This window comes from Triticum urartu, chromosome 1 (genome assembly GCF_003073215.2).
Source record: "Triticum urartu cultivar G1812 chromosome 1, Tu2.1, whole genome shotgun sequence".
In the NCBI taxonomy this organism is placed as follows: Eukaryota; Viridiplantae; Streptophyta; class Magnoliopsida; order Poales; family Poaceae; genus Triticum; species Triticum urartu.
The window spans coordinates 191,163,645-191,175,378 of NC_053022.1; positions in this window are offsets into that span (position 1 = coordinate 191,163,645).

The window sequence follows — 11,734 nt, forward strand, 5'->3', positions numbered from 1 at the left end:
TATGTGATGTATGAGATTGATCATGTTCTTGTAATAGGAATCACGACTTGCATGTCGATGAGTATGACAACCGGCAGGAGCCATAGGAGTTGTCTTAATTTATTTATGACCTGCGTGTCAACATAAACGTCATGTAATTACTTTACTTTATTGCTAAACTGTTAGCCATAGTAGTAGAAGTAATAGATGACGAGACAACTTCAAGAAGACACGATGATGGAGATCATGATGATGGAGATCATGGTGTCATGCCGGTGACGATGATAATCATGGAGCCCCGAAGATGGAGATCAAAAGGAGCAAAATGATATTGGCCATATCATTTCACTATTTGATTGCATGTGATGTTTATCATGTTTTACATGTTATTTGCTTAGAACGACGGTAGCTTAAATAAGATGATCCCTCACTAAAATTTCAAGAAAAGTGTCCCCCCTAACTGTGCACCGTTGCGAAGGTTCGTTGTTTTGAAGCACCACGTGATGATCGGGTGTGATAGATTCTAACGTTCGAATACAACGGGTGTTGACGAGCCTAGCATGTACAGACATGGCCTCGGAACACATGCGAAACACTTAGGTTGACTTGACGAGCCTAGCATGTACAAACATGGCCTCGGAGCACGGAAGACCGAAAGTTCAAGCATGAGTCGTATAGAAGATACGATCAACATGAAGATGTTCACCGATGTTGACTAGTCCATCTCACGTGATGATCGGACAAGGCCTAGTTGACTCGGATCATGTTTCACTTAGATGACTAGAGGGATGTCTATCTGAGTGGGAGTTCATTAAATAATTTGATTAGATGAACTTAATTATCATGAACATAGTCTAAATTGTCTTTGCAAATATGTTGTAGATAAATAGCTCACGTTGTAGCTCCCTGTTTCAATACGTTCCTAGAGAAAGACCAAGTTGAAAGATATTGTAAGCAATGATGCGGACTGGGTCCGTAGTCTGAGGAGTGTCCTCACTGCTACACAGAAGGCTTACGTCTTTGATGCACCGCTCGATGTGCAAACCCCTACAACGTCGTCTGTGGATGTTGTGAACACCTGACAGACACATCCTGATGACTACTTGATAGTTTAGTTGTAACACCCTCGATGCGACTATATCTCCCACGTGTCGAGGCATGACTTAGAGGCATAATCGCATTGAAGGCATATGTCGCAAGTTAGGCAATCTTCACAACATCCCATGTAATATGATAATAAAAGGGGAGATAACATAGTTGTCTTACACTCGCCACGTCAATCAAGTACATAAACAACATTACATCAACCAAACACTCATGGCCCGACTACGGCGCCAAAATAAAAGAGAACCCAACATGCGACACGGTCCCGATCACCCCCAACTGGGCACCACTACTGATCATCAGAAAAGGAAACATAGTAACGTTGAGAGTCCTTGTCGAACTCCCACTTGAGCTCGAGCGCGTCACCTGGAGCGGAATCATCAGGCCCTGCATCTGGTGTAATAGTAATATGTGAGCCACAGGGACTCAGCAATCTCGCACCCTCGCGATCAAGACTATTTAAGCTTATAGGTAAGGCAAGGTAAATATGTGGAGCTGCAGCAAGCGACTAGCAAATATGGTGGCTATCCTGTTCGCAAGAGAGAGCGAGAAGAGGAGGCAAAGCACGAGTGAGAAACTAGAGGACAACCTGCGCAAACATTACTCCAACACCGTGTTCACTTCCCGGACTCCACCGAGAAGAGGCCATCACGGTAACACACTCAGTTGATTCATTTTAATTAAGTTAAGGTTCAAGTTATCTACAACCGGACATTAACAAATTCCCATCTGCCCATAACCGCGGGCATGGCTTTCGAAAGTTCAAATCCCTGCAGGGGAGTCCCAACTTAGCCCATGACAAGCTCTCACGGTCAACGAAGGAATAGACCTCCTCCCAAGACATTCCGATCAGACTCGATATGTCGGTTCTTCAAGACACTTCGACAGGTTAAAACAAGACCAGCAACACCGCCCGAATGTGCCGACAAATCCCGATAGGAGCTGCACATATCTCTTTCTCAGGGCACACTCAGATAGGTCAAGCTACGAGTAAAACCAACCCTCGAGTTTCCCCGAGGTGGCCCCGCAGGCTGCCTGGTTCGGACCAACACTCAGAGGAGCACTGGCCCGGGGGGGGGGGGTTTAAACAAGATGACCCTCGGGCTCCGGAAACCCAAGGGGAAAAGAGGCTAGGTGGCAAATGGTAAAACCAAGGTTGGGCATTGCTGGAAAAGCTTTAATCAAGGCAAACTATCAAGGGGTTCCCATTATAACCCAACTGCGTAAGGAACGCAAAATCCGGGAACATAATACCGATATGACGGAAACTAGGGCGGCAAGAGTGGAACAAAACACTAGGCGAGAGGACGAGCCTTCCACCCTTTACCAAGTATATAGATGCATTAATTAAATAAGATATATAGTGATATCCCAACAAGTAAATAAATGTTCCAACAAGGAACGGCCTCCAATCTTCACCTGCAACTAGCAACGCTATAAGAGGGGCTGAGCAAAGCGGTAACATAGCCAATCAACGGTTTGCTAGGACATGGTGGGTTAGAGGTTTGACATGGCAATTTGGGAGGCTTGAAAGCAAATGGTAGGCATCGTAGCATTGGCATAGCAAAAGAGCGAGCAAACTAGCATAGCAAAGATAGTAGTGATTTCGAGGGTATGATCATCTTGCCTGCACAGTTGTCAGAGTTGACTGGATCCTCGAAAGCAAACTCAACGGGCTCCTCGTTAGCGAACTCGTCTCCCGGCTCTACCCAAACAAGACAAACAAGCAACAAGGACACAAATCAACCACGTGCAAGCTCAAACAACACGATACAATGATGATATGCTATGCGGGATGCGATGCGGGATGCATATGCAAGATGTGACAAGGAATGCATGAACCTGGCCTCAACTTGGACAACCAAGTGTGCCACTAGAAATATGAGATGAAATCGCTTGAAAACGATATAAAGAACGCCAGAATCGGAGTTACGATTTGGAAATGGCAAGCGATTCAAAAATGACATCGGTCTGCGATTTACAGCAAGTAGCCATCTAAATGCAACGAGATGAACATGCTACAGCACCCAAACATGACAAAAAATACATGGCAGGGATGAATTCAAGATGCTTAACAAAAGTCTAGCACTGAGCTACGGCCAATTCATCCATTAACAGGTTCAAACAAGCATGGCAAAAATGCATATGGCAAACAGATCTCAGACTTAGTGAAATTAACACTTGTCTGGAATTTCAGATCAGGTAGCACTCTTTGGAGCAGCAAAACTATATGCTACAGGACCTTAACATGGCAAAGTAAAGCATGGCATGGAGCTACTCAAAGAGCTTAACAAAAGTCCCTTAGTGACCTTGAGCCAAAAGGGATCAGAAAATACAATTGCAAGCATGTGAACATGGCAAAAACATAATCAGTTTTCAGACTTAGTGAAAACTGGCACATGCTGAAATATATCTCAAGTAGGCATGTTTACGAGCTCGATGCACTCACTATGGAGCAAGTCATGATAAGCTAAGCATACACCCATCAAGAATACACAAAATTCAAGCTAGACATGGCAAGAACAATAACATAGCATGCACGGATCAACTACAACATCATCGGCAAAATTACAAACAAGTTGACAATCTGCCCGGATTCACAAAGTAGCAAAAGTAGAGCTCGATTGACTCAAGCTAGGGTGCTCCATAATTGCAAACAAAGACATGGATGGATATAGCACTACAAGATTAACAAAACATCCTTAATGATCATCCTCAAACGAGGCACGGATCACTAGGAAACAACATGAACATATGGCCATATGAGATAAACAGCTCAAGGACTTGGTGGAAATGCTAAGTCCCTGAAAACAGAATTACCAAGTGCCTCATTTGGCAAGCTTGTGCTAGTCACCACACACATCACAAAAATACATGGGTTGCACCTCTGGAAAGATGGCAAAACCCTTAACAAAACATATGTAGAGCTCATGGGCATATCATGCACACAATAATCATGGCAAAAATGACAAATATCTAAATGGAGTAGCAGATCTGACAATAATCTCAAGTAGCTCTCTTCTAATAGCATTTCGGGCATCAAGATTATCTCAAATGAAAATGATGCAATGTAATGAAATGATGTACTCTCTGAGATGAACATTTTGATATACTATATGCCCAAATCGGAGCTACGGATGCGGAGTTACGGCATGAACAAGAATGCAAAAAAATATGCAGACTTAGGAAAAATTCGGGGTCAACCCTAGGGTTACTGTAGCTCCGATTCCAGATCTGGCGCACGGATCGAGGATCGCCGGGGTTCAAGAACTCGCCGGAGATGGAGGAGTCGCCGGACTTGGCGAGGCACACCGACCAGAGGAGAGGAGGACGCCGGGGCGGCGTGGTGCGGTGGCGGCGGAGGGTCTCGGCGGCGCGAGGCGGCGACCTGCGGCGGCGGGGCGACGGAGATCCGGCGATGGCGCGTGGCGGCGCCGGCGGCCGGGCGCGAGGGAGAGGCGGCGCGAGGAGGCGGGCGCGCGCGGCCACGGTCGGGCGGCGATGCGGGCCGGGGGGGCCCGACCCGGGCTGCGGCGGGCCCGCGCGGGTGGCGGCGTGGTGATGCGGTCCCGTGGGGCGCGGACCAACGGTGTGGTGACATGTGGCGGCGGGGTGGAGATTCGGACGTGTCCGTCGGCGGGGAGTTTGTCTGGCGGGCGCAATGATGAGTGGATCTAGGGTTTTCGGGGGGGGGGGGGGGGGAAGGAGAAGGAGATTTTCGAGGGATCTTTAAATAGGCATAGGAGGAGCTAGGAGAGTCCAAATGAGGTGCGGTTTTCGGCCACGCGATCGTGATCGAACGCTCTAGATGATGGAGAAGGTTTTGGTGGGTTTTGGGCCAAAATGGAGGGGTGTTGGGCTGCAACACACACGATGCCTTTTCGGTCCCTCGGTTAACCGTTGGAGTATCAAACGAAGTCCTAATGATACGAAACTTGACAGGCGGTCTACCGGTAGTAAACCAAGGCCGCTTGGCAAGCCTCGGTCCAATCCGGAAATGTTTAATCCCCACACACGAAAGAAGGCTAGAAATGACCACCGGAGGAGAACGAAGCGCCGGAATGCAAAACGGACAACGGGGAAAATGCTCGAATGCATGAGATGAACACGTATGAAAATGCAATGCACATGATGACATGATATGAGATGCATGACAACAACAACAACAACACACGGAGACAAAAAAAACCGAACCCGAGAAGATAAAATAACTTAACGCCGGAAACGGCAAGAGTTGGAGTACAAATTGGGAAAGTCACATCCGGGGTGTTACATTAGTGCACCATACTTTACAGCTTAGAATCGGGATTCCAATGACGTTTTGAACGCCATAAGACATATGAGATGTTCCAAGAGCTGAAATGGGGATTTCAGGCTCATGCCCGTGTTGAGAGGTATGAGACCTCTGACAAGTTCTTTTGCCAACAAGATGGAGGAGAATAGCTCAGCTACTGAGCATGTGCTCAGAATGTCTGGGTGCTACAATCACTTAAATCAAGTGGGAGTTAAACTTCCAGATAAGATAGTGATTGATAGAGTTCTCTAGCCACTATCACTAAGCTACTAGATCTTCGTGATGAACTATGACATGCAAGGGATGGAGTTGATCCCGGAGCTGTTCGTGGTGCTTAAGACCGCAAAAGGTAGAAATCAAGAAGGAGCATCAAGTGTTGATGGTTTAACAAGACCACTGGTTTCAAGAAGGGCAAGGGCCAGAAGGGAAACTTCATGGATGGCAAACCAGTTGCCGCTCCAGTGAAGGAACCCAAGGTTGAACCCGAACCCGAGACTAAGTGCTTCTATTGTAAGGGGAACGGTCACTGGTAGCGGAATTACCCCAAATGCATGGTAGATAAGAAGGCCGGCAACTTCAACAAAGTATATACGTGTTATTAATGTGTACCTCACTAGTACTCCTGGTAGCACCTGGGTATTGGATACCGGTTCAGTTGCTATTATTGGTGACTTGAAGCAAAAGCTACGGACTAAACGGAGACTGGCTAAGGGCGAGGTGACGATGTGTGTTGGAAGTGTTTCCAAAGTTGATGAGATCACCATCGCACGCTCCATCTGCCTTCGGGATTAGTATTGTACCTAGATAAATGTTACCAGGTGTCTACATTGAGCATGAATATGATTAGATCATGCTCATTGCAATATGGTTATTCATTTAAGTTAGATAATAATGGTTATTCTGTTTACATGAATAATACCTTTCATGGTCATGCACCCTATGTGAATGGTTCAGTCAATCTCGGTCGTGGTAATACACATGTTCACGCCAAAAGATGTAGATAGTACCACTTTCTTGTGGCACTGCCGCTTAGGTCATATTGGCGTAAGATGCATGAAGAAACTCCGTGTCGATGGATGTTTGGAGTCACTTGATTTTGAATCGCTTGACACATGCAAGCCATGCCTCATGGGCAGGATGACTAAGACCCCGTTTTCAGGTACAATGAAATGGGCAAGTGACTTGTTGGAAATCATACATGCTGATGCGTGTGATCCAATGAGAATTGAAGCGTGCGGTGGATATCGCTATTTTCTCATCTTCACTGATGATTTGAGTAGATATAGGTATATTTACTTAATGAAGCACAAGTCTGAAACATTTGAAAAGTTCAAGCGGTTTCAAAGTGAAGTTAAGAACCATCATAACAAGAAGATCAAATTCCTATGATCTGATCGATGAGAATTTCTGAGTTATGAGTTTGGCAATCACTTAAGACATTGTGGAATTGTTTCACAGTTGAAGCCACCTGGAACACCACAGGGTAATGGTGTGTCCGGACGTCGTAATCGAACCTTATGAGATATGGTGCGATCTATGATGTCTCTTACCGATCTACCATTTTCATTTTGAGGATATGCATTAGAGATAGCTGCATTCACTTTAGATAGGACACCATCTAAGTCCGCTAAGACGACGTCGTATGAATATGGTTTGGCAAGAAACCAAAATTGTCGTTTCTTAATGTTTGGGGCTGCGATGCTTAAGGCTTCAACCGGAGAAGCTCGAACCCAAAAGCGGACAAACACATCTTCATAGGATACCCAAAGGTGACAGTTGGGTATACCTTCTATCTCAGATCCGAGGGCAAATTGTTTGTCACTAAGAACAGGTCCTTTATCGAGAAGGAGTTTCTCTCAAAATAATTGAGTGGGAGGAAGATAGAACTTGATGAGGTTGTCGAACCTTTACTTCAACCAGAGAGTGATGCAACACAAAAAGATGTTTTCTGTGGCGCCTACGTCTGTTGAATAGGAAGTTAATGATAGTGATCATGAAGCTTCGGATCAAGTTGCTATCGAACCTCGTAGGTCGACAAGGATATGTACTACTCCTGAGTGGTACGGTAATCCTGTCTTAGATATCATGTTGTTAGACAACAATGAACCTACGAGCTATGGAGAAGCGATGGTGGGCCCGTATTCCGACAAATGGTTAGAAGCCATGAAATCCGAGATAGGATCCATGTATCAGAACAAAGTATGGACTTTGGTGGACTTGCCCGATGATCGGCGAGCCATTGAGATAAATGGATCTTTAAGAAGAAGACAGACGTGGGCAGTAATGTTACCGTCTATGAAGCTCAACTTGTGCGAAAGAGTCTTTTCACAATTTCAAGGAGTTGACTATGATGAGAATTTCTCACCCGTAGCGATGCTTAAGTCCGTCGGAATCATGTTAGCATTAGCTGTATTTTTCGATTATGAAATCTGACAGATGGATGTCAAAACAAGTTTTCTTACCAGTTTTCGTAAGAAAAAGTTGTATGTGATACACTAAAAGGTTTTGTCGATCCTAAGGATGCTAAAAGGTATGCTGGCTCCAGCAATCCTTCTATGGACTAGAGCAAGCATCTCGGAGTAGGAATATATGCTTTGATAGAGTGCTCAAAGCTTTTAGGTTATACAATGTTTGCTAGAAACTTGTATTTACAAGAAAGTGAGTGGGAGCACTACAACATTTCTGATAAGTATATGTGGATGACATATTGTTGACCCGAAATAATGTAGAATTCCTGGAAAGCATAAACAGTTGTTTGAAGAGTGTTTTTCAAAGGAAGACCTGGATAAAGCTGCTTACAGATTGGGCATCAAGATCTATAGAGATAGATCAAGACGCCTGATGATACTTTCAAAGAACGCACACCTTGACATGTTTTTGAAGGAGTTCAAAATAGATCAGTCAAAGAAGGGGTTCTTACCTGAGTTGTAAGGTGTGAAGTTGAGTAAGACTCGAAGATTGACCATGGCAGAAGAAAGAGGAAGGACGAAGGTCGTCCCCTATGCTTTTGTCATAGGCTCTATACGGTATGCCATGCTGAGTACCGCACCTGATGTGTGCCTTGCCACATGTCTGGCAAGAGGGTACAAAGGTGATCTAGGACTGGATCACCAGATAGCGGTCAAAATTATCCTTAGAGGAATAAGGAAATGTTTCTCGGTTATGGAGGTGATAAAGAGTTCGACATAAAGAGTTACGTCGATGCAAGCTTGACACCTATCCGGATAGCTCTCAGTAGAGATACCGGATACGTATAATGGAGCAACAATTTGGAATAGCTCCAAGTGGAACGTGGTAGCAGCATCTACGATATGACATAAAGTTTTGCAAAATACATAGGGATCTGAATATGGCAAGACCCATTGACTACAACCTCTCTCACAAGCATAACATGATCAAACCTAGAACGCATTGAGTGTTAATCGCATAGTGATGTGAACTAGATTAGTGACTCTAGTAAACTCTTTGGAAGTTGGTCACATGGTGATGTGACCTGTGAGTGTTAATCACATGGCGATGTGAACTAGATTATTGACTCTAGTGTAAGTGGGAGACTGTTGGAAATATGCCCTAGAGGCAATAATAAATTAGTTATTATTATATTATATTTCATTGTTCATGATAATCGTTTATTATCCATGCTAGAATTGTATTGATAGGAAACTCAGATACATGTGTGGATACATAGACAACACCATGTCCCTAGTAAGCCTCTAGTTGACTAGCTCGTTGATCAATAGATGGTTACGGTTTCCTGACCATGGACATTGGATGTCGTTGATAACGGGATCACATCATTAGGAGAATGATGTGATGGACAAGACCCAATCCTAAGCCTAGCACAAGATCGTGTAGTTCGTTTGCTAAAGCTTTTCTAATGTCAAGTATCATTTCCTTAGACCATGAGATTGTGCAACTCCCGGATACCGTAGGAATGCTCTGGGTGTACCAAACGCCACAACGTAACTGGGTGGCTATAAAGGTGCACTACGGGTATCTCCGAAAGTGTCTATTGGGTTGGCACGAATCAAGACTGGGATTTGTCACTCTGTGTAAACGGAGAGGTATCTCTGGGCCCCCTCGGTAGGACATCATCATAATGTGCACAATGTGACCAAGGAGTTGATCACGGGATGATGTGTTATGGAACGAGTAAAGAGACTTGCCGGTAACGAGATTGAACAAGGTATAGGGATACCGACGATCGAATCTCGGGCAAGTATCGTACCGATAGACAAAGGGAATTGAATACGGGATTGACTAAATCCTTGACATCGTGGTTCATCCGATGAGATCATCGTGGAACATGTGGGAGACAATATGGGTATCCAGATCCCGCTATTGGTTATTGGCCAGAGAGGTGTCTCGGTCATGTCTGCATGGTTCCCGAACCCGTAGGGTCTACAAACTTAAGGTTCGGTGACGCTAGAGTTGTTATGGGAAATATTATGTGGTTACCGAAGGTAGTTTGGAGTCCTGGATGAGATCCCGGACGTCATGAGGAGTTCCAGAATGGTTCGGCGGTGAAGATTGATATATTGGACGAAGGGTATTGGAGTCCGGAAGTGTTCCGGGGGTACCAGGCTATGGCCAGCATGACCGAAAGGTGTTTCGGGAGCCCCGACAAGTGTTGGAGGGCCTCATGGGCCAAAGGGGAAGGGGCAAACCAGCCCACTAAGGGGTGGTGCGCCCCCCACACCCTTTCCCATGTTACATGGGGAGGTGGGGCGCCTCCACCTGGCTTGGGAGGCAAGCCTCCACCTGCTTGGCTTGGGGGACAAGTCTCCCTAGGAAACCCTAGGGCACCTCCCCTTGCCCCTATATATAATGGAGAGGTGGGAGGGCAGCCGAACCTCTTCCCTGGCACAGCCCTCCCTCCTCCAACTCTTCCTCCTCCTCCATAGAGCTTGGCGAAGCCCTCCAGGAATACCACAAGCTCCACCACCACGCCGTCGTGCTGCTGGAGTTCTCCCTCAACTTCTCCTCTCCCCTTGCTGGATCAAGAAGGAGGAGACGTCCCCGGGCTGTACGTGTGTTGAACGCAGAGGCGCCGTCCGTTCGACACTTATATCGGAATCAACCGCGATCTGAATCGCTGCGAGTATGACTCCTTCATCCGCGTTCTTGCAACGCTTCCGCTTAGCGATCTACAAGGGTATGTAGATGCACTCCCCTTCCCCTCGTTGCTAGATTACTCCATAGATTGATCTTGGTGATGCGTAGAAAATTTTAAATTTCTGCTACGATCCCCAACAATTGTAGCGGTGCTTAGGCGAAGCCCTGCGACGGTAGTACGTCAAGATCGTCACCACGCCGTCGTGCTGACGGAACTCTTCCCCGACACTTTGCTGGATCGGAGTCTGGGGATCGTCATCGAGCTGAACGTGTGCTAAAACTTGGAGGTGCCGTAGTTTCGGTGCTTGATCGGTCGGGCCGTGAAGACGTACGACTACATCAACCGCGTTGTGCTAACACTTCCGCTGCCGGTCTACAAGGGTACGTAGATCACACTCTCCCCTCTCGTTGCTATGCATCACCATGATCTTGCGTGTGCGTAGGAATTTTTTTGAAATTACTACGTTCCCCAACAGTGGCATCCGAGCCTAGGTTTTATGTGTTGATGTTATATGCACGAGTAGAACACAAGTGAGTTGTGGGCGATATAAGTCATACTGCTTACCAGCATGTCATACTTTGGTTCGGCGGTATTGTTGGACGAAGCAGCCCGGACCGACATTACGCGTACGCTTACGCGAGACCGGTTCTCCCGACGTGCTTTGCACAAAGGTGGCTAGCAGGTGACAGTTTCTCCAACTTTAGTTGAACCGAGTGTGGCTACGCCCGGTCCTTGCGAAGGTTAAAACAACACCAACTTGACAAACTATCATTGTGGTTTTGATGCGTAGGTAAGATTGGTTCTTGCTTAAGCCCGTAGCAGCCACGTAAAACTGGCAACAACAAAGTAGAGGACGTCTAACTTGTTTTTGCAGGGCATGTTGTGATGTGATATGGTCAAGACATGATGCTAAATTTTATTGTATGAGATGATCATGTTTTGTAACCAAGTTATCAGCAACTGGCAGGAGCCATATGGTTGTCGCTTTATTGTATGCAATGCAATTGTGCTGTAATGCTTTACTTTATCACTAAGCGGTAGCGATAGTCGTGGAAGCATAAGATTGGTGAGACGACAACGATGCTACGATGGTGATCAAGGTGTCGCGCCGGTGACGATGGTGATCACGACGGTGCTTCAAAGATGGAGATCACAAGCACAATATGATGATGGCCATATCATATCACTTATATTGATTGCATGTGATGTTTATCTTTTATGCATCTTATCTTGCTTTGATT